Genomic DNA, 22542 nt, shown 5'->3' with positions numbered 1-22542 from the left:
TTGTCCCATTTGCGACAGCATGGATGGACCTATGTTAAGTGAAATAAGGCTGACAGAGAAAGACAAACACCGTATGATTTCACTCATACATGGAAGATAAACACTTGGATAAAGAGAATAGATTGAAGCTTACCAGAGGGGAAGGGGATGGGCAGGGTGGGTGAGGGGAGTGGAGGGGCGCACTTGTATGGTGATGGATGGGAGCCGGACTGTTGCTGGTGGGCATGGTGCAGTTTATGTAGAAACTGATGCATAATGGTGTACACCTGAAATTACACAATGTTGTAGACCAATATGACTTCAATAAAATAAAATAAAATAAAATAAAAAGCTTTAGTTGTAAATTCTTTCTCTGCCTCTTTGATATGTAAATATTTTCACAAGCCTCTTGCCAGTTTACAACCCAGGAATACCTTTCTCTAGGATGTGAGTGTCATCTCTTTGAAATGTAATTATCAAGGAAGATAATGCCCTTATATCCTTGTTTCTGTCAGAAGATAGGAGCCTAACTTTGGTAGACATCTCAATCCAAGTTCCAAAACTACCTTTTGTCATAAAGATATGAGAAGTTTATTTTTTCTATGAATAATGCCAGTTAGCTAGCACAGATGGTTCCCCCAATTACCAACTGAATTTAGGATGAACTATGTGTGATTAATGGTTCTGTCAAGTCCTCTTACTTGAGGGCTAGTTGTTATTGTTCTTGAAAATATAGATGGAATGGATTGTGTCTACTTGGCTAAATAAAAGGGTGAGATTTCTTTCTGTCTTTGCACTCTCTTAATGGATTGTCTGTGATATACATTACATTCTGGTTTAATGTCTTTTGATAAAAACAAATTTTCTTTCTTTTCTATCTTTGTGAATAGTTTTTCTGGATTAGGAGGAGATTTTGTTTTTAGTTATATTTCTGGCGACAGGGACTGGATATCTGGAAGCTCCTGAACTGAGTAGATCAGCTGACGGCCTGTGACTACACAACATCAGATAAGAGACCCTGAATTTAAAAAGTGTCTCTCTAGCTCTCCATTCTTTCAAAATGCTAGCTGGATGGACTTTCCTCCCTAAATTCAAGATGCTACTATTGAACAATCTTAGGTAATATGGGCTCTAAAATTCCATCAAGATCACCATATGGTTAGAATACACAGGAAGCCAAGAATGTTGCCTGCAGGTTTTTCTCTTAAAGCGCTAATATAATATCTCTATGTCCTGTTTGGAATGGATAAATGAGAATCCAGTCACCTGAGGATGCTTCTTTTGATGTGGATAAATTAACGTATTTCTTGGGGTTCTTAGACAGGAATCATCCAAACGTCCAACAACCCAAAAACATGAATTATTGGCTGTATGGGTTGAAATCATTCTAAGAAAATTTTTTTAAAAATTATTTGGATAAACAGAAGAAAAGTGAGGAAATGCAAGAATTAAAGGCATTTTCCCTTTATAGAACTTTGCTCTTTTCTCTGCAGTGCCAACTCCCACTGATTCCCCTGCATCTTTTTGTGCCTCCCTGCCTCAAACTGACCCTACGGCAGGGGGAGACATGGGTGGTGACCTTTTACAAAGGCGTTTGCATGCGTTAGTGGGTTTCCCTATAACTTCTTTAGCTGGTAATGAACGACTTGCCCTGTTTGTGGACATAGATTTATGCACCTTATGGCCTAGTCTTGAATCTACTTCATACCTTGGTCCAGATTATATCTTGGTCCAGATTCCACCTCCAAGAGTTCCTTTTCATCCACACACCATGTAGCTAGGAAACCACACATGATAAAGAAACCACATTAGGGAATAATGAAGAACTTGGATAGAAGATCGTGTGCCTATATGAAAGCAAGAGGATGAAGGGTAGCTGCACCAGCCACTTGGGAAAAGGCAAACAAAGTGTTAAACTGATGAACGCTAACATGGGAAGAGAAACCAAAGTACCATAAAATTTACACTTTTCTTACTTCAATGCAAGGAAAACTAGCCCTTCCTATTTGTACTGCCAGCAAAGCTGATGCCATTGAGAAGCTACCCAGGACTCTTAGGTGATTCAAATGCTGTTCTCACCAGCTGTTATTACTCATTTTAGGGCTTCTTTTCCCTATACCCTAGAAGTTTGCAGAAGAACTCTATATCTTGTTTCAGTTTACAGCGCGATACACAGGAATGTGCACTGACTACTGCATAGAATTCCGCAACTGGCAACTGTGTGGAATTCTGAAAGCAGCAGACTTTGCTCCTTTGACATAACAAGTACATTGGGGTCTAAGGGATAACCACACCAAGATTTATGACATAAAGGGATATGGAAGCCAGTGGATATAGTTCTGATTTATATTCCACTATAAAATCATATAAATCAATGAAAGTAAATTTAACACCTGGAAATTATAAAACCAAATAAGCTACATCTGCAATATAAGTTCTATTTTGATATTCACTTAAGCAAAATAAATAGCATTTAACTTTATATTCCAATACTGTTTATCTCACATATTTTTGAAATAGAAACAAAATCATGAAAGTTTTTGCACAATGAGTCCTACGTTTTGTTGCTGTGAAAATGTTTTATTTTCCAAACATGATATTCCTGAGTGTCAAAGGGGGCACAGCTAATGATTACAGTAGGACAAAAGTCACAGCTGAGACAGTTGCAGACAATCCAGTATGTATGATCATACTTTATGGTATATATATATATATATATATATGCTCTCTATTTTGTTTCACAACTTTTCCTAAAATAAAATTAAGACGAGTAATATCAACTACTATTTAGTATTTTGTGAAAATAAATCATGACAAATAAAAAAGACCAAGTAAAATATACCCATTGCATTACCACTCAGAATTATTCTCTGTGATAAAGTCAAGTTTGTTTCAAGTAATACAATCTAAGAGATTCCGCTTGTGGACAATATAATTGACACTGTTTGAATATTATTTTTTCATTTGTATTTTTATTATTTTCAGCTTTATTAAGGTATAATTGACATACAATTGCTGTATATATTTGGGAAAGAGATCCAAGATGGCAGCATAAGAAGATCTTGAACTCATCTCCTCCCGTGGACACACGGAATCTATAGCTAAATTTGGAACAATTCCTCCTGAAAAACTCAGGGCTGATTGAAGAGCTTCTGTACAACAAGCCATTAGAGGGATCACATAGAGATGGGTGGGAGAGATAGAGACAAGCTATTAATGTAAACCCCACCCCCAACACAATGACCTGAAGCAGGGAGGGATTTCACTGAAGGACCCACACATACAGGTTTGCCTACTTTGGGGCACAGCAAAAAGACCCATTCAAAGGGTACCTAGACTATATGGGAAGGAAATGCATTTACTAACCCTAGAGCATCTGCCAAATGGGCAGGGAACTGCTGGAACTCTCCCAGGGTGGGAGGTGCCTGTGAGCCCCATTTTTTGTGTTCACCCTCCTCCTTGATGACACAGGTGGAAGCATGACCCAGACCCTCTAGCTGGCCTACTAAAGCCACCCCCATGCATCCCAGGCCCCTAGCATACCATACCTCCAGCTGGGCCAACAAGGTGCCCTGGATGCAGCATACCCTGAGAGACTCCCCCAGCCCATGTCTGCTCCAGCTGGCCCACCAAGACTCCTGCAATATAACATGCCCTAAGACCCCAGGCTTCACCCACTCCAGCTGGCCTTCCAAAGTTGCCCAGCACGCACGGTCTACATAGAGGACAGTCCTACACAAGACCACTCCTTCAAGACTGAGGGAGGTAGCTGTTTCACATAGTTCATAGAAACCAACACAGAAAGCCAAACAAAACAGAGACAGAGAAATTGTGTTCCAAATGAAAGAACAAGTTAAATCACAGAAAAATAATCCTAAGAAAAGGAAATAAGTAATTTACCTTATAAAGAGTTCAAAGTAACGGTCAGAAAGATGCTTATGGAACTTGGGAGAAGAATGGAGGAACACAGTAAGAACTTCAAGAAAGAGTTATAAAATATAAGAATGAATCAATCAGAGCTGAAGAATACAATAATAAATAAAAAATACACTAGAGGGAATCAACAACAGATTAGATGATACAGAAGAATGGATCAATAATCTGGAAGAGAAAATAGTGGAAATCACCTAATCAGAACAGAAAAAAGAAAAAAAAAATTTAAAAATGAGGATAGTTTAAGGGACTTCTGTGACAACATCAAGCATACCAACATTCACATGTCCCAGAAACAGAAGAGAGAGCGAAAGGGACAGAAAGCTTATTTGAAGAAATAATGGCTAAAAACTTCCTTGACCTGGGGAAAGAAAGAGACATCCAGGTCCAGGAAGCACAGAGAGTTATAAACAAGATGAACCCAAAGATACTAACACCAAGATATTAAAATGACAAAAGTTAAAGATAAAGAATCTTAAAGGCAGCAAGAGAAAAACAAGTTATACACAAGGGAACACTTTAAGACTATCAAGTGATCTTTCACTTTATTTCAAAATACTTTAAAAGTATTTAAAGAATACTTTACCTGGCAAGGTCATTATTTAGAATTGAAGGAGAGAGAAAGAGTTTCCCAGATGAGGAAAAACTAAAAGAGTTTATCACCACTAAACCAGCCTTACAAAAAATGTTAATGGATCTTCTTTAAGCATAAAAGAAAAAGCCATAACTAGAAATAAGAAAAATCTGAATGAAAAAAATCACATTGGTAAAGGCAAATATTTAGTGAAGGAAATATTTAGCCACTTAACATGCTAGTATGAAGATTAAAAGACAAAAGTAGTAAAATCAAATATAACTACAATAAGTAGGTAAGGGTTACACAAAATAAAAAGATATAAAGTATTACTTCAGAAACATAAAATTCAAGGTAGCAGGCACTAAAAATGTAGTGCTTTTAGAATGTGTTCGACCTTGAGTATAACCTTAATACAGACTGCTATATGTACAGGTTGATACATATAAACTTCATGGTAACCACAAACCAAAAACCTACAATAGATACACAAAATAACAAAGAGCAAGGAACTGAAACATAATAATAAGGAAAAGCATCAAACCACAAGGAAAGAGACCAAGAGAAGAAGAAAGTAACAGAGAAGAACTACAAAACAACTAAAAAACAACTACCAAAATGGCAATAAGTATACACCTATCAATAGTTACTTTAAATGTAAATGGACTAAATGCTCCAATCAAGACACAAGGTGGCTGAGTTGATAAATAAAAAAAAATAAGACCTATCTATATACTGCCTACAAGAGACTCATTTCAGATCTAAAGACACACACAGACTGAAAGTGAAGGGATGAAAAAAGATATTCCATGCAAATAGAAATGAAAGGAAGCTGCAGCAGCAATACTCACACCAGAAAAAATAGACTTTAAAAGAAAGACTAACAAAAGACAAAGAAAGGCATTATCTAATGATAAAGAAGTCAGTCCAAGAATAGGATATAACATTTGTAAGTATTTATGCACCCAACATAGGAACACCTCAATATACAAAGCAAATATTATCAGACATAAAGAGCAGCAATACAACAGTAGTAGGGGATTTTAATGCCCCACTCACATCAGTTGATAGATCATCCTTGCAGAAAATCAATAGGAAAGCATGGGCCTTAACTAACACATTAGACCAGATGGACTTAATAGATATATACAAAAAGTTACATTTAAAACCAATAGAGGGGCTGGCCCAGTGGCCGAGTGGTTAAGTTTTCACGCTCTGCTTCGGCAGCCCAGGGTTTCGCCAGTTTGAATTCTGAGTGAGGACATGACACCACTCATCAAGCCATGCTGAGGTGGCATCCCCCATGCCACAACTATAAGGACCCACAACTAAAATGTACAACTATGTACTGGGGGGATTTGAGAGAAAAAGGAAAAAAAATCCTTAAAACCTACAGAATACACATTCTTTTCAGATACGCATTGAACATTTTCCAGGATAGATCACGTTAGGCCACAAAACAGTTCTCAATAAATTTAAGAAGATTGAAATTATATCAAACATCTTTTCCAACCACAACAGTATGAAACTATAAATAAATTACAAGAAGAAAACTAGCAAAACCACAAACTTGTGGGTGCTCATGGATCAATGAAGAAATCAAACAGGAAAACAAAGAACACTTTGAGAGAAATGAAAATGGAAACACAGTTTTCCAAAATCTATGGGATGTGGCAAAATCATATCTAAGAGGGAAGTTCATAGTAATAGAGGCCAACCTCAACAAACAAGACAAATCTTAAACAATCTAACTTGACACCTACAGGAATTAGGAAAAGAAGAACAAAGCCCAAAGTTAGCAGAAGGAGGGAAATCATGATCAGAGCAGAAATAAATGAAATAGACCCAAAAATACAATAGAAAAGATCAATGAAACTGAGTTGTTTCTTTTAAAGGAAACAAAATCAATAAACATTTAGCCAGATTCATCAAGAAAAAAAGAGAAAAGGCCCAAATAGATAAAATCAGACATGAAAGAAAGTTACAACTGACACCACAGAAATACAAAAGATCACAAGAGACTACTACAAACCATTATGCACCAACACATCGTAAAAACCTAGAAGAAATAGATAAATTCCTAGAAACACATACCTTTCCAAGACTGAACCATAAAAAATAGAAAATCTGAATAAATCAATTACAAGTAATTAAATTGAATCAGTAATTAAACTCCAAAAAAATCAAAAGTCCAGGACCAGACAGCTCACAAGTGATTTCTAGCAAACATTTAGAGAAGAGTTAATACCTATCCTTCTCAAATTGTTACAAAAAATTGAGGAGGAAGGAATGCTTCCAAACTCATTTTTTGAGGTCAGCATTACCTCAATACCAAAACCAGACAAAGACAACACATAAAAGAAAATTGCAGGATAACATCTCTGATAAATATAGGTGCAAAAATTCTTGACAAAATATTAGCAAACCAAACTTAACAATACATTCAAAGGATCATACACTACAATCAAGTGAGATTTATTCCAGGGATGCAAGAATGGTTCAACACTGCAAATCAATCAACATGATAAACCACATTAACAAAATGAAAGATTATCTTGATAGATGCAGAAAAAGCTTTTGACAGATTCAACATCCATTTATGATAAAACTGTCAACAAAATGGGTATAGAAGGAACATACCTCAATATAATAAAGGCTGTATATGACAAACCCACAGCTAACAGTATACTCGGTGGTGAAAAGCCGAAAGATTTCCTCTAAGATCAGGAAGAAGACAGGAAGGCCCACTCCTACCACTTTTATTCAACATAGTATTAGAAGTCCTGGCCACAGCAAGTAGGCACAAAAAAGAAATAAAAGGCATCCCAAATTTTAAAGGGAGAAATAAAACTGTCACTATTTACAGGTGACATGATATCATATATAGAAAACCTTAAGACTCCACCAAAAAACTATTAGAGCTAATAAACAAATTTAGTAAACTTGCAGGACACAAAATTAATATACAAAAATCAGTTATTTCTATACAGTTATGAAGAGCTATCAGAAAGAGAAATTAAGAAAAGAATCTCATTTACAATTGCATCAAAGGGATAAAATATATAGGAATAAATTTAACCAAAGAGGCAAAAACCTGTACTCTGAAAACTGTAAGACAGTGATGAAAGAAATGAAGGATAACAAATAAACGGAAATATATACCATATTCATGGATTGGATGAATTAATATTGTTAAAATGTCCAAACTACCCAAAGCAATTTACAGATTCAATGCAATCCTTATAAAATACCAATGGTTTTTTTCATTGAACTAGAACAAAGAACCCTAAAATTTGCTTGGACCCAAGAAAGATCCCAAATAGCCAAAGCAATCTTGAGAAAGAACAAAGATGAAGGTATCATGCTCCCTGGTTTCAAACTATACTACAAATCTATAGTCATCAAATTCATATAGCACTAGCACAAAACTAGACACATAGATCAATGGAATAGTGTGGAAACCAGGAATAAACCCAAGCATATAATGGTTAATTAATCTATGACAAAGGAGGTAAGAATATAAAATGGGGAAAACACAGTTTCTTCAATAAATGCTATTGGGAAAACTGGACAGCCATATGCAAATGAATGATTCTGGATCACTATCTTAAACCATATACAAAAACAAATTCAAAATGGATTTTTGGACTAGTCTTCTCAGGCAAGGGCAATAAAAGCAAAAATAAACAAATGAGATTATATCAAACTATAAATCTTTTGCACAGTGAAGGAAACCATCACTGAAGTGAAAAGGCAACCTAATGAATGGGGGAAGATATTTCAAATCATACATCCAGAGGGAGAAGGGAGGGAGAAAGGAGCAGAGAGCTTGTTTAAAGAAGTAATAGCTGAGAACTTCCCAAACCTGGGAAAGGAGCTGGAAATACAACAGATCTCCAAACTATATCAATGTAAAAAGACATTCTCCAAGGCATATAATAGTAAAGCTGGCAAAAGTCAATGACAGAAAAAATATCAAGGGCAGCAAGGCAGACAAAAATAACCTACAAAGGAACCCCTATCAGGCTTTCAGGCCATTTCTCAGCAGAAATTTTTCAGGCTAGGGGAGAGTGGAATGATATATTCAAAATCCTGAAAGACAAAAAGTGTTGCTAAAATATTGTTAAAGACAAAACTTTCAGCCAAGAATACATTATCCAGTGAAAATATCCTTCATATATGATGGAGAAATAAAACTTTCCCAGATAAAATCCAAAGGAGTTCATCACCACAAGACCTCCTGCCACAAGAAATGATCAAGAAGGCCCTCATACCTGAAAAAAAAAAGAAAGGGTTTACAAAACCTTGAGCAAGGAAGTAAGTAGGCAGACAAAATCAGAAAATTGCAGCTCTCTATCAGAACCGGTTAGCAAACACTTAATTACAAAATTAAAGATAAAAGAAATGAAAACATCAAAAGTAATTATAATCACTTCATTTTAATCACAAATTCAGAACACAAAATGAAATAAGTTGTGACAACAACAGCTTAGACAGGGAAGGGGAAAGGGATGAAACCTGATTAGACTAAGAAAATAAGAGGCTACCAGAAAATGGACTATCTCATCTATAAGATCTTTTCTACAAACCTCTCAGTAACCACTAAACAAAAAGTCAGAACAAAGATGCAAATGACAAATAAAGAGAAAACTGAGAAAACCATCATAGAGAACCACCAAACTGAATTGGCAATTTGAAATACACAGAATGAGAAGCAAGAGAAATACAGAACTGAAAACAAGTGATAAAATGGCAATATTAAGCCTTCATATATCAATAATCACTCTAAATGTAAGTGGATTGAATTCTCCAAGCAAAAGACACTGAGTGGCTGGATGGACAAAAAAACAAGACCCAACAATATGCTACCTCCAGAAAACACATCTTAGCTCTAAAGAAAAACCCAGGCTCAAAGTAAAGGGAAGACAATAACCCAAGCTAATGGCAAACAAAAGAAAGCAGTTGTTGCCATACTTATACCAAAGCAGACTTCAAGATAAAAAAGGCAATGAGAGACAAAGAGGGGCAGTATATAATGATCAATGGGGCAGTGCACCAAGAAGAAATAACACTTATAAATGTCTATGCACCCAACACAGAAGCACAAAAGTACATAAAGCAACTATTAACAAACCTAAAAGGAGATATTAACAATAACACAATAATAGTAAGGAACTTCAACACTCCACTTACATCACTGGATAGATCATTCAGATGGAAAGTCAACAAGGAAACAGCGGAACTGAATGAAAAACTAGACCAGATGCACTTAATAGATATATACAGAACACTCCATCCAAAAACAGCAGATTACACATTTTTCTCAAGTGCACATGAAACATTCTCAAAGACAGACCATATGTTGGGAACAAGGCATGCCTCAAGAAATTTAAGAAGATTGAAATCACATCAACCATGTTTTCTGACCATAATGCGATGAAACTAGAAATCAACTACAAGAAAAAAGCTGGGAAAGTGACAAATATGTGGAGACTAAACAACATGCTACCGAAAAACCAATGGATCATTGAAGAAATTAAAGGAGAAATCAAAAAATATCAGGGGACAAATGAAAATGAAAATACACCATACCAACTCATATGGGATGTAGCAAAAGTGGTCCTAAGAGGGAAATTCATAGTAGTACAGGCCCACCACAACAAAGAAGAGAAATATCTCAAATAAGCAATCTTAAACTACACCTAACAGAACTAGGAAAAGAAGAACAAACAAAGCCCAAAATCAGCAGAAGGAGGGAAATAATAAAAATTAGAGAAGAAATAAATGAAATTGAAAACCCAAAAAACAGTAGAGAGGATCAATGAACTAAGAGCTGGTTCTTTGAGAAGATAAACAAAATTGACAAACCCTTAGCTGGACTCACTAAGGAAAAAAGAGAGAAGGCTCAGATAAATAAAATCAGAAATAAAAGAGGAGAAATTATAACAGACACCACAGAAATATAAAGGATTATAAGAGAATACTATGGAAAACTATGCCCACAAATTGGAAAACAATGCCAACAATCTAGAAGAAATAGATAAATTCTTAGACTCATACAACCTCCCAAAACTGAATCAAGAAGAAACAGAGATTCTGAATAGACAATCACAAGTAAAGAGAATGAAACAGTAATCAAAACCCTCCAAAAAAATAAAAGTCCAGGACCAGATGGCTTCTCTGGAGAATTCTACCAAACATTCAAAGATTTAATACCCATCCTTCTCAAACTATTCCAAAAGATTGAGGAAGACATAACACTTCCTACCACATTCTACGAGACCAGCATCACCCTGATCCAAAAGTGAGACAAAGGCAACTTTTAACTTTATAAAGAAGGAAAATTACAGGCCAATATCACTTATAAACATAGATACAAAAATCCCCAACAAAATATTAGCAAACTGAATACAGCAACACATTAAAAGGATCATACACCATGATCAAGTGAAATTTATACCAGGGATTCAGGGATGGTTCAACATCTGCAAATCAATCAATGTGATATACAACACTAATAAAATGACGAATAAAAACCACATGATCATCTCTATAGATGCAGAGAAAGCATTTGAGAAGATCCAACATCCATTTATGATAAAAACTCTTAATAAAATGGGTATAGAACAAAAGTGCCTCAACAAAATAAAGGACACATATGACAAACCCACAGCCAACATCATACTCAGTGGCAGAAAACTGAAAACCATCCCTCTTTGAGAACAGGAACAAGACAAGGACCCCCACTCTGACCACTCTTATTCAATGTAGTGCTGGAGGTTTAGGCCAGAGCAAATGGGTAAGAAAAGAAATAAAACAGATCCAAACTGAAAAGGAAGAAATGAAACTCTCTCCATTTGCAAACAACATGATTTTAGGTATAGAAAACCCTAAAGAATCCATTGGAAAACTATTAGAAATAATCAACAACTACAGCAAAGTTTCAGGGTACAAAATCAACTTACAAAAATCAGCTGCATTTCTATACTCTAATAATGAACTATCAGAAAGAGAAGTCAAGAATAAAATCCCTTGTACAATTGCAACAACAAGAATAAAACATCTAGGAATAAATTTAACCAAGGAGGTGAAATACCTATACAGTGAAAACTATAAGACATTATTGAAAGAAACAAATGATGACACAAAGAAATGGAGAGATGGGGCTGGCCTGGTGGCATAATGGTTAATTTCATGTGCTCCTCTTTGGCAGGTTGGGGTTCACAGGCTCAGATCCAGGGTGCAGACCTAGTACTGCTCATCAAGCTACGCTGTGTCAACATCTCACATAAAGTAGAGGAAGATTGGCACAGATGTTAGCTCAGTGACAATCTTCCTCAAGCAAAAAGAGGAAGGTTGGAAACAGATTTTAGCTCAGGTCAATCTTCCTCACAAAAAAAAAAAAAGAAAGAAAAAGGAAATGGAAAGATATTCTATACACATGGATTGGAAGAATAAACATAGTTAAAGCATCCATACTACCTAAACCAATCTACAGATTCAATGCAGTCCCCATCAGAATCCCAATGACATTCTTCACAGAAATAGAACAAAGAATCTGAGAGTCATATGGGGTAACAAGAGTCTGAATAGTTAAAGCACCTCCCAAAGGCCCCACCTCCTAATGCCATCATGTTTGGGGATTAGGATTTTAACATCTGAATTTGGGGGGTACACAAACATTCAGACCACAGCAGGGTCATTTGCCCATTTTTAACCAAGCTATTTCGTTTTTTTGCTATTGAGCTATATGAGGTCTCTATCTATTTAGTATTTTTTCCCATCATCAGATGTATGGATTGCAAATATTATCTCCCATTCTCTAGGTTGCCTTTTCATTTTGCTAATTGTTTCTTTTGTTGTGCAGAAGCTTTTTAATTTGATGCCGTTATCACTTGTCTATTTTTGCTTTTGTTGTCTGTGCTTTGCTGTCATGAAGGACAGCTTTGTCACATATAGTATTCTTATTTGGCAGTTTTTTTCTTTCAGCATTGTGAATATACCATCCCACTCCTTCCTGGCCTACAATGCTTCTATTGATAAATCCACTTACAGCCTTATGGAGAGTCCCTTGTTAATTTGACTTTTGATAATCTGATGCTAATGTGTTTGGAGTAAGCTTCTTTGGGTTGATCTTGCTTGAGTCTTTTGACGCTTCATGAATCTAGATATCCATATCTCTCCCAAGATTTGGGAAGTTTTCAGTCATTATTTCTTTAAATAAGCTTTCTGCTCCTTTCTCTTTTCTCCATCTGGGACTCCCATAATGTGTATGTTCATTTGACCGACATTATCCAATAGCTTCCAGATGCTTTCTTCACTCTTTTTCATTTTCCTTTTTGTTTCTCCAACTGGCTAATTTCAAATCACCTGTACTCTAGTTTGCTGATTCTTTTTCTCTGTGGTTGAGTTGAAGATCTCTATTCTTCAATTCTGTCATTGTATTCTTCAGCTTCATGATTTCTATTTCATTTTTTATGGTTTATGTTTCATTATTACACTTCTCATTTTGTTCATGCATTATTTTTGTGATTTTGTTTAGTTGTTTATCTCTGTTGTCTTGCATCTCACTGAGCTTCTTTAAGATTATTTTGAATTCTTGTCAGGTAAGTCATAGTCCTCCATTTTTTGGGGGTCAGTTACCAGAGCTTTTTTAGTTTCCTTTGGTGGTGTCATGTTTGCCTTATTTTTTCATGATCCATCTAGCCTTGCATTGGTGTCTGTGCATTTGAAGATGCAAACAGCTCGTCCAATCTTGACAGACTGATTTTGCAGGTAGAGACCTTTTCCTGTCAGTTTCCTGGGCTGAAGCGATTGTCTCTGAGATCACAGTTGAGTGGGATTGGAGCTGATCACTTGGCTGCTGCTGGGTCTGCGGTTGACTGGCCTGTTACCAGGGGCTTGGGCAGGTGTGGATCACGTATGGTTTCTGGACAGACAGGGCTGCCTCCAGGACCTTGGTCATTAGGGCTGATGCTGGGACAAGGGTCTGCTTAGGGTTGGCAGTTGGGTCTGCAGACAGTGGGACTTTTACTAGGTCTGTGGATGGTGTGGCTGCTGCTGGGTTCCTGGACGGGCTCCCACTGGGTCACTGGTCTGGCTGGGAAGGACTACTCCCAGACTGTACAGGGAGGGCTGGAGCCAGGCCACAGGGCCACTTCAAAATGTGTAGTCAGACTGAGGTCAGCAGGTCTGCCTCTGGGGGCATGGACAGCCATGTTTCCCAGTGGGTCCTTAGATGAGTAGAACTGCTCCTGGACCACAACTGAGAGGGGCTGGAGCTGGGTCACAGGCTGCTTCAGAGTTCACAGCTAGGACTAAAATCAGCATGCTTGCTACCCAAGACATGAGCAGGCGTTACTCCTCTCAGGTCCCTTGGTGAGGTGCTGGTGACAGGACCAAGGCAAGACAGAGCTGTTACTGAGTCCACAGGGGATAGAGCTATTTATGGATCTGTAGCCAGGACCGTGGTCATTGAAAGTACCAACTAGATGTGGGCCTGCCTTCTCCAAATAGCCCCCTGAGCTCCCCCGGTTTTCTCAACCTCCTACCTGGATCCTAAAGCTCCCCCAGAGGCACTTTGGTCTGTGAATGACTGCCAAATTATTGTTGTCATAGGAGGCTATGAGCAAGGGACCTCCTATTCTGCCACCTTGCTGATGTCATGCCCAAACTCCCTATCTCTTTAATACGATAGACTCTCATGGTTCAATTAAGACTTCATTAAATTTTACTCTCATTACATTTGTATGACTAATATGTCAGATTGACAAAATGCTATCCATGCAAAAATCTTTACTCAGTTTTTCTTTTCACTTGTGGAAATCTAGTGGCTGATTGAGGATTTTGAGGATTTAAGTGGTACATTCACATAAGAAGCAGAAATTTAATATATATTTATATCAACTACTCATCATTGCAAGGTAGATGAATTCTAAAGCAATTCCAGCTCTAATTTTTTTTCCACACTACATAACTAGCAAATATCTCCAACAAAATATAATCGATATGAAGTTGCATGTACTATGATGTACATTGATGATATCGGGTAGAAAGACTATAATGACTATATCGATTTCAATTACAGTTCTCTTAAGCTTTCAATTTAAAAACTGTGTGCATGGTTTCAGGGGAAATTTTTACAATTATCAATTAAATATTCCTATGTCAAAGTATATTTTTGGAAAAATTACAAAATTCGCAATTATGTGCTAACCAATCAGAGGCAGCATTCTATTTTTTGAAAGAACTTCGATTTTAGAATGCTACAGTAAATTATTAAAACTCATGCTTCATTTATTACTGGCTTTTGAGCCTTCAAAGAGTCATACAGCCACTTTGAGCAAATGTTTCCCATTCCATAAAGTAGACGTAATAACAATTATCATGCAGAACTGTTTTGGAAATAGATTACATTATATGTGCATTATCCCATATAATTAGTAAATAAAAACATTTTTATTGATTTCAGTGATAGTAATTTCTGTGTTTCTAAAATGATAAACTTTAATAAGCATTTAATTTTTAGTGGTGATATTTGCTAGCAATCATCAGCAAGTGTGCAGTACACGTTGTTAAATACGTATTACATCGTTGAGGTCGTATGCAGTATACATTGTTAAGCCTAAGTCTCAAGAGACTTTGCATCTTTCTGCTTCTTCTGCATGTGACCTAATGGGATGCAACCCTGTAGACAGAACCAAATCAGCCCGGATGTCCCAGGTGAGGCCCCAGACAAATGAGAGAGCCCAGAGAAGATCAGCAAAGCCAACCTTCTGCTGAGTTTTTCAGATGACAACAGACATGTGAGGGAGTCCCACTAAGACAACAGATCACCCAGCCTAGTACAGACTGAAGCGGGGCCCCCTATAATTGTGAGGTAAATAAATCATTTCAGTTTCAGCCATTAAGTCTTGTAACAGTTGATTTTACAGCAGTAGATGACCAAGAAATGCACCATGAATGCAGTCCTGGCCAATTCAAGGCAGACAGCAGTGATGAGGCTGTGAACAAACGTTGGATGGTAAGGAGGGTTGTGTCCAGGTCCTCCTTGGCATGTGGACACCTCACACCAGGACACTTCTGTGAATGTCTTGACTCCTGAAGATAAGGGCAAGAGAGCCTCTGGTAGGGGTCTTACTATGATCTCTTCAGAGCTTTCATTTTGATCCCTGTTGATATAGATTAGTACTTAAGACATTATTTTATTGCAGATCTTAATACATTCAGTGAAAAGGATTAGGTGATTCCTATTTCTTTGGTGTCAAACCCTCTTTATGAAATAGTGTTAAAAATAAAATGTACTTTTGTTTTGTGAGGAGGATTGTCCCTAAGCTAACATCTGTGCCAATCTTCCTCTGTTTTGTATGTGGGCTGTCACTACAGCATGACTTGATGAGCGGTGAGTAGGTCTGAGTAGTTCTATGCCTGGGATCCGAACCTGTGAACCCTGGGCCTCCAAAGCAGAGCATGTGAACTTAAACACTACATCCCCAGGCTGGCCCCTAAAGTGTACTGTTTTTAAAATAGCAAAATAAAACATTGGCTACAGCAATACTTTCAAATCCTGTATCTCCCCCTGGACAAAAGGAAAAATATGTTACACAGTATTGCTTAAAGTAGATTTGGGATTTCTGAATAGATTTGGTCAATGGATGAATATTTATTGAACTTTTCCTTTGAAATCTAGCTCACTCTTTCTTTCCTACCAGTGTGGCTGAAAGTAAAGGACCCTGGTATAAAGAAGCCACATCACAGAAGGAAGCCAGATCCCAGAGTCATCATCTGCAGGGGATCCAGGCGAGTCACGTGATCTGCACTGAAAATGGATGTGAGATAAACATTTTATTGTATTAAGCAGCTAAGATAGTTGAGCTGTTTATTACAGCACCTAGTGAGTGTTTCCCTGTTTAACAAAGGCATAAATATTTTACATGACTCAAAAACTCTCTGTAACACTGTTCTTGTATATCACTAGTTATTTTATATCCAAAAGTACTTCATTAAAAAAATTCCAGATTTTGTCCTATTAAAATTAATAAGAAGCTACATGGAAATGACTGTTTGTTTTATTTGCACTTTACTTTTGTTTCATTCTCCTGCCTGTCTTTTTTCTGTATTGTCTTACAATCTATGGGAAATGGTGATCTGCACAGTTATGGATGGGAGCATCACATCTTGCTTCACTGGATTCCTACTCTCATCGTGCATGGCTGCCTTTAATACCTGAAGGAAACGAGCAGCAGTTATGATTGCAAGCTGAGTCTCCATATAACCATGACAATAGTACTGCTTCATAATTGGCATGCTTTTTTCCTGCCTTAGAAATGATTCTGATGTTAGAATCTATTGAGTAGGGATTTTGGAGAGTTTTTTTACTGAAACTTACAAACCTGTCAACCATGCTAAAGAAAATACAAAGCAAGCTAGAAAACACACAGGTTTAAGGAGTTTTATAAGTAGCTTACAGCTGAGTGAAAATTTTCCAAGAGGTATTAAGAACAGAAATATTAGACTGTCTGTGCTGAATAAAAGACGGACTCCAAGAGTGTAAACCAAAGAAGGAAGAGGAAGAAGGAATTAGTGAAACCAAACATGATGCCCAGAAACTGCTCTTCGTCTACAATGACCTCTACTGTGACCTCCAGGGTTTCCATTCCCTAAGAAAAGAAAGAAAAAAGAATTTCACACCACGTTGAAAGGTAATTCCGGCTAGCTTTAACTGGATTCACTAAAACCAAGAAACAAAGGTAGAAAAATGCCATTTTTCACATACTTTTGAAAAATATTTAGGCATTAAATGATTATAAGTATGGTAGTTATGAAGCACGCATCTGTCTACCTACACGTTTTCTTATATACTAAGCTGTAAAATCTACTAGTTTTTACAATACAACAAACAGACAAAATATGCATGTTAAGTCTTTTTTAAACATAATTTTTTTCCTACTAGATTGACATTAATCGCTGTCGTGTCTCCATGTGTCCTCTGGGTCAAAATCCTTTTTCTGGGCTGGGGGCATAAGCACAGGCACAAACTTTCCTGCCGGATGCCCTGTGACCAGCCTCACCATTTTCACTACCAGTATTTGTGGACTTTCAAGGATCTTTAAGTGATTTGCTTGTGACAATATGACAATCCTTCACCAAAATACGGTTTCCCTGGAAAGGATATTGGTCTTTGAAACTTTACCCTTTTCCATCGAATTTGTATTGTTCTCAGGTCAAGCTCATGTCTGCTTGACAAAGGGCTTCATGTCGTATTCATTAAGAAAGTTTATTTATGAGATGAATATATCCAATATGTTAGTGTTCTTAGATGAACAAGCCAGAGCTGTTGAAAATACATAGGAGGGCTGCTAGCCATGATGTCTTCAAACACAAGGGCAAAGCTATAGGGTGAGACTTCAGATAACATGCTTCCACAGATACATTATAGAGAACATTTCACACACACACACACCACACACACCCCCTTAGCAAAATAAAAGAAACAGAGGAGCTTAAGAATGAAAGAGAAAATTATAATTTCTCTAGGGTAGGAATCATTATCTGTATTCACATTTTCCTAGACTGTCTGGCTAACCACAGATGATTTTGTGACACCCAGAGAAATATTCAGGAAGAGGGCCAGAGTTTATGGAAATACATCTATTCTCCTGTCACATGCTGGGTATTTATTAATACATTACACTACAGAAAACAAGCCTTTCTCTTTGCTGCTTTTACTCATTATTTCCATCTGTCAAACTGGGACTCCCTGGGGTCGGCTAGAGAAAATTACTCCAAAGACAATGTTCTTATAAACCTCAAGTTACATGTTATATACTCTGAATGGAAGCTCCTTAATCACATTATAATTATGTTTTATTTATTCAAAATTGTTAAAGTACAATGTTGCTAAAATGCCTTAATTAATTTAAATATTAATTTATTGAAAAATATCCAAATTATTCTAGTCATTTTAAAAAAGATCTACTTTAGGATAAAGTTATCTTAGTCAAATAAAATATATAGTTATCTTTAATGCATTGTCCTGCCGATGAAATCTATCTCTACTTATGAATATAGACACCATGAAGAATTCATTGATATTTTTGACTATCAGAATAACATTTCAAAACTTCTTGTGACTTGACATTATAAGCTTGTCTAGTTTGAAGAACAAAGTTTAGTTCATGAAAATTCTCTCATTAACATTGAAGAGACATTTGTGAACATGTTAAAAAATAACTATCAGCTGTTGGTATCATATGAACAACATGTCTTAACATGCATATCTAACTAGGATAAATTTAAGAGTTTATAACATTTCATCCCAGTTGTTAGTTTGTCATAATTGTCCTACTAATTGCTCCCTTGCTGTTCATCACTGGTCTCGGACACTATATTTGCTTAGGTGAAAAGGCATTTGGCCTTCAGTAGCCAAATTAAACTAGATTTAAAGTGAAAGTTACTTATTAATGTATGTATGAGTATATTTATATGTTTGCTTATATTTTGATTTCTTTATACTAGTTTTTTGAATCTTGGATAGTATATGAAATCTATAACGCACACCTGCATGGGACTCAAGAGTTACAAAGCATTTATCGTGTCCAGCCTGTGTCAAGATTATACATTGGTCAATAGATAAAGGTTTATTTATAGTATGTTCACTAAGAACGATAATTTGGCACTATTAGCTTTGTAGTCTGCCCCTTGTAAGTTCCAAATCCAGTTTCCGCTCTTAAAATCCATCCTTCATTGTGAAAAAGGTTTTTTCTATTCTTGAATGGTGTGTTTTTATAATTACTAATTTTTTACTTCTCATTGTTTTGTTTCACATTTTAGCTGTAACTTCTAAATAGGAAAGCTATTTTCACAAGTTGAGTTAGACACTTTTAGGGTGATCACAGTGGCTATATTTGTACTATGACTTTCCCATTTGACTTCAATTACTTACATCCAGGTTAGTCTAGTCACAGTATCTCTCTTCTAATAATTTCGAATTAGGACTAAATTCTATTCCCCCAATTTGAACAGTGGGAAAAGGTCCAACTTGGGGGTGGCCATATGCAAACAAAGCTGATAGAGCCACTCTATAGAGGTAGGTAAGTGTAAAGTCCAGAAAGAAAAAGAAATATAGTTTCCTGTTTCTAGTCCAGCATGAAAGAAGTTTGGAAGTTGCCACTCCATCCTAACGACAAGTGAAAAGCTAAACAAACTGAAAAATCAACAATTCTTCTTACGTCTGTTAGACAAGTTGAGGTCACAGGGCAAACTGCTGCCCCCAAAATTAGAGAGGCCAGCAGGTACAGAGAATCACAACTAACCAGAGCAGCAATCTCTGCAGGAAGCACTGTCCGGGTAGGAAAACCTAAGGTAAGCCCATGAATTCCTAGAGGCTCAGTGTGGGCAACTAAGAGTTAAAAACTCTGGAGGAAGCCACTTATCAGGAGCTCTAGCAAGGTGGATGTCTACAAGGTTCTCACATTGAATCTCAGAGGAAAATCCCCTATGCCTCTGGCACGGGGTGGGGCAGAGGAACCATTTTGAAAATACACTAGAGCATTCTGTTCTTCTTAACAAAGTCTGCCCTGAAGAGAAATTCTTTAAGCACTGCATGACCTGCTGGGGTTTTATCAGAGCCCAACTGACTTGAGGGAAGGGAAATACCCAATTCCAACTGGCTCTAGCCTTCTAAGAGGAGGAAGGGAAGTACCTAACTCCAGCCTACTCTACCCATCCTGTCCCACCTAAGGGCGGGGCATGGGGGACTGAGATGCATGTGTGAAGGGCACAGTCCGGAAGCACAGGCTCACCAAAAGACAAAAACTGAAGGAATTTATTGCCAGTAGACTTACCTTGTAACAAATTTTAAAAGAAGTTCTTTAGAAAGAAGAAAAATGGTATAGATCAGAAACTCAGATCTACATAAAGAAAGGAAGAGCATTGGAGAAGGATTTATTGAAGGCAAAACAGAAACTTCTATTTTTCTTATTCTTAATTGATATAACAAATAACAGTTTAAAATGATACAGAGACACTGCATTCAACTATTTCGCTTATGTGTATATGAATATATATACATATATGCTTATATATAAGGAAAAAGAATGACAGCAATGATAAAAGGGATGGGAGGAAGGAATTAGGATTATTTTTCTTATTATAAGCCATTCATACTACCTGTGAAGTGGTATGGTGGTATTCAAAAGTGAACTTGAACTCATTTTAAATGTATAATGCAAACTCTAGGGCAACCACTAAAAAATGTAGAACAAGAAGTTAATTGATACGCTAAGTGAGAAAATGGAATCATATAAAATGCTCAATTAAAAGCACAAAAGGCAAAAAAAGAAGAGAAAAATAGAAACAAAGGACACAAAATAAAAGTCCATAACAAATATAATATTAATAAAAATATATCAATGATCAATTTGAATGAAAATGATCTCAATGAACCAATTAAAAGACAAAGATTGTCAAAGTGGGTCAGACAACATGATGCAACTATGTTATCTACAAGAAACCTGCTGTAAATATGAACACACATATAAATTAAAAATAAATGGATAGAGAAAGGTATACCATGCAAACACTAATCAAAAGAAAGCTGGAGTAGCTATAAAAATTTCAGACAGAATAACTCAGAGTAAGGAATGTTCTTAGGGATAAAGAGGGGCTTACATAATTATAAAGGAGTCAATTCTCAAAGAAGATGTAACAACCCTTAAAATATACGTGCCTAACAACAGACTCAAAATATGTGAGGCAAACACTAAAAGTTTCCAGGTGAAAAAGATGAATCCACAATTACAGTTGAAGACTTCAACACTGTTCCATCGGAAATGGAGTACCAGCAACAGTGCCAGCAGGCAGAAGATCAGTAAGGATATAGTTGGTCCTAACAGCATCATCAACTGAGTAAATATAATGGGCATCTATAGACTGCTTCATCCAATATTAGCAGCATACACATTCTTCTCAAGTTCACATAGGACATTCACAAAATAAAGCACATTCTGAGCCATAAAATACACCTTAACAAATTTAAAAGAATAGAAATACAATGTTTGCTCTCAGATCACAATGGAATTAAACTAGAAATCAATAACAAAAAGATAGCTGGAATATCTCAGACTGCTTGGAGATTATACAAAACGTTTCTAAATAACACATAAGTCAAAGAAGAAATCTCATGAGAAATTGAACAATGTTTTGAAGTAAATGAAAATGAAAACAAAACATCAAAATTTGTGGGATGCAGTGAAAGGAGTGCTTAGAGATGAATTTATAGCCTTGAATGCAAATATTAGAAAGAAGAAAGATCTAAAATCAATAATCTGAAAGATCTAAAATCATTAATCTAAGCTCAAACCTTCAGGAACTAGAAAAAGAAGAGCCGATGAAATCCAAAGTAAGAAGAAAATAAATAATAAATACTAGAGAAGACATCAATGAAATTGAGAAAAGGAAAACAGAGAAAATCAACAAAACCAAAAGTTGGTTCTTTGAAAAGATTCATAAAACTGATAGGACTCTAGCCAGGCTAACTAATGGAAAAAGAGAGAGAACATAAAGTACCAATATCATAAATGAAAGAAGGGATATCACTATGGTTCCCAAAGGCATTAGAATGATAATAATGAATATTATGCATAATTCTGTGGCTACAAATTTGATAACCTAGATGAAATGGACCAATTCTTTGGAAGACACAATCTTCAAAAACTCACACAAGAAGAGATGGGTAATCTGAATAGGCCTATATCAAATAAAATGAATTATTAATTAATAACCTTCCAAACAAAGTCCTGGGCCCAGATAGGTTCATTGGTGAATCCTACCAAACATTTAAGGAGTAAACTATACCAGGTTTCTACAAAACTCTTCCAAAAGATAGAAGCAGAGGTAATGCTTCCTAATTCATTCTCTAAGGCCAGCATTACCCTAATACCAAATGAGACAAAGACATTACAAGAAAAGAAAACCACAGAGCAGTATCTCTCAAAAAGATAGATGCAAAAATTCTCAACAAAATATTAGCAAATTGAATCTAGCAATGTATAAAA

General features: G+C 36.4%; 1 long non-coding RNA gene across 3 annotated transcripts in view; it reads right to left on the bottom strand.

The window, feature by feature from the left end:
• The window catches only part of LOC111772581 (uncharacterized), a 164248-nt gene that overhangs the window by 25782 nt on the left and 115924 nt on the right, over positions 1 to 22542 (bottom strand). For 2 of the 3 annotated variants that reach the window (XR_002806569.2, XR_011436268.1), the window contains one exon: positions 14140 to 17145. The exons of the other annotated variant lie outside the window; for it this stretch is intronic. This is a non-coding gene — a long non-coding RNA (uncharacterized lncRNA). Of the gene's footprint in view, positions 1 to 14139; positions 17146 to 22542 lie in introns of those variants that run through there. 3 annotated transcript variants of the gene reach the window in all.

This window comes from Equus caballus, chromosome 2 (genome assembly GCF_041296265.1).
Source record: "Equus caballus isolate H_3958 breed thoroughbred chromosome 2, TB-T2T, whole genome shotgun sequence".
Taxonomy (NCBI): domain Eukaryota; kingdom Metazoa; phylum Chordata; class Mammalia; order Perissodactyla; family Equidae; genus Equus; species Equus caballus.
The sequence above is the reverse complement of the archived record's forward strand: the minus strand, read 5'-3'. Positions and strand labels throughout refer to the sequence as shown.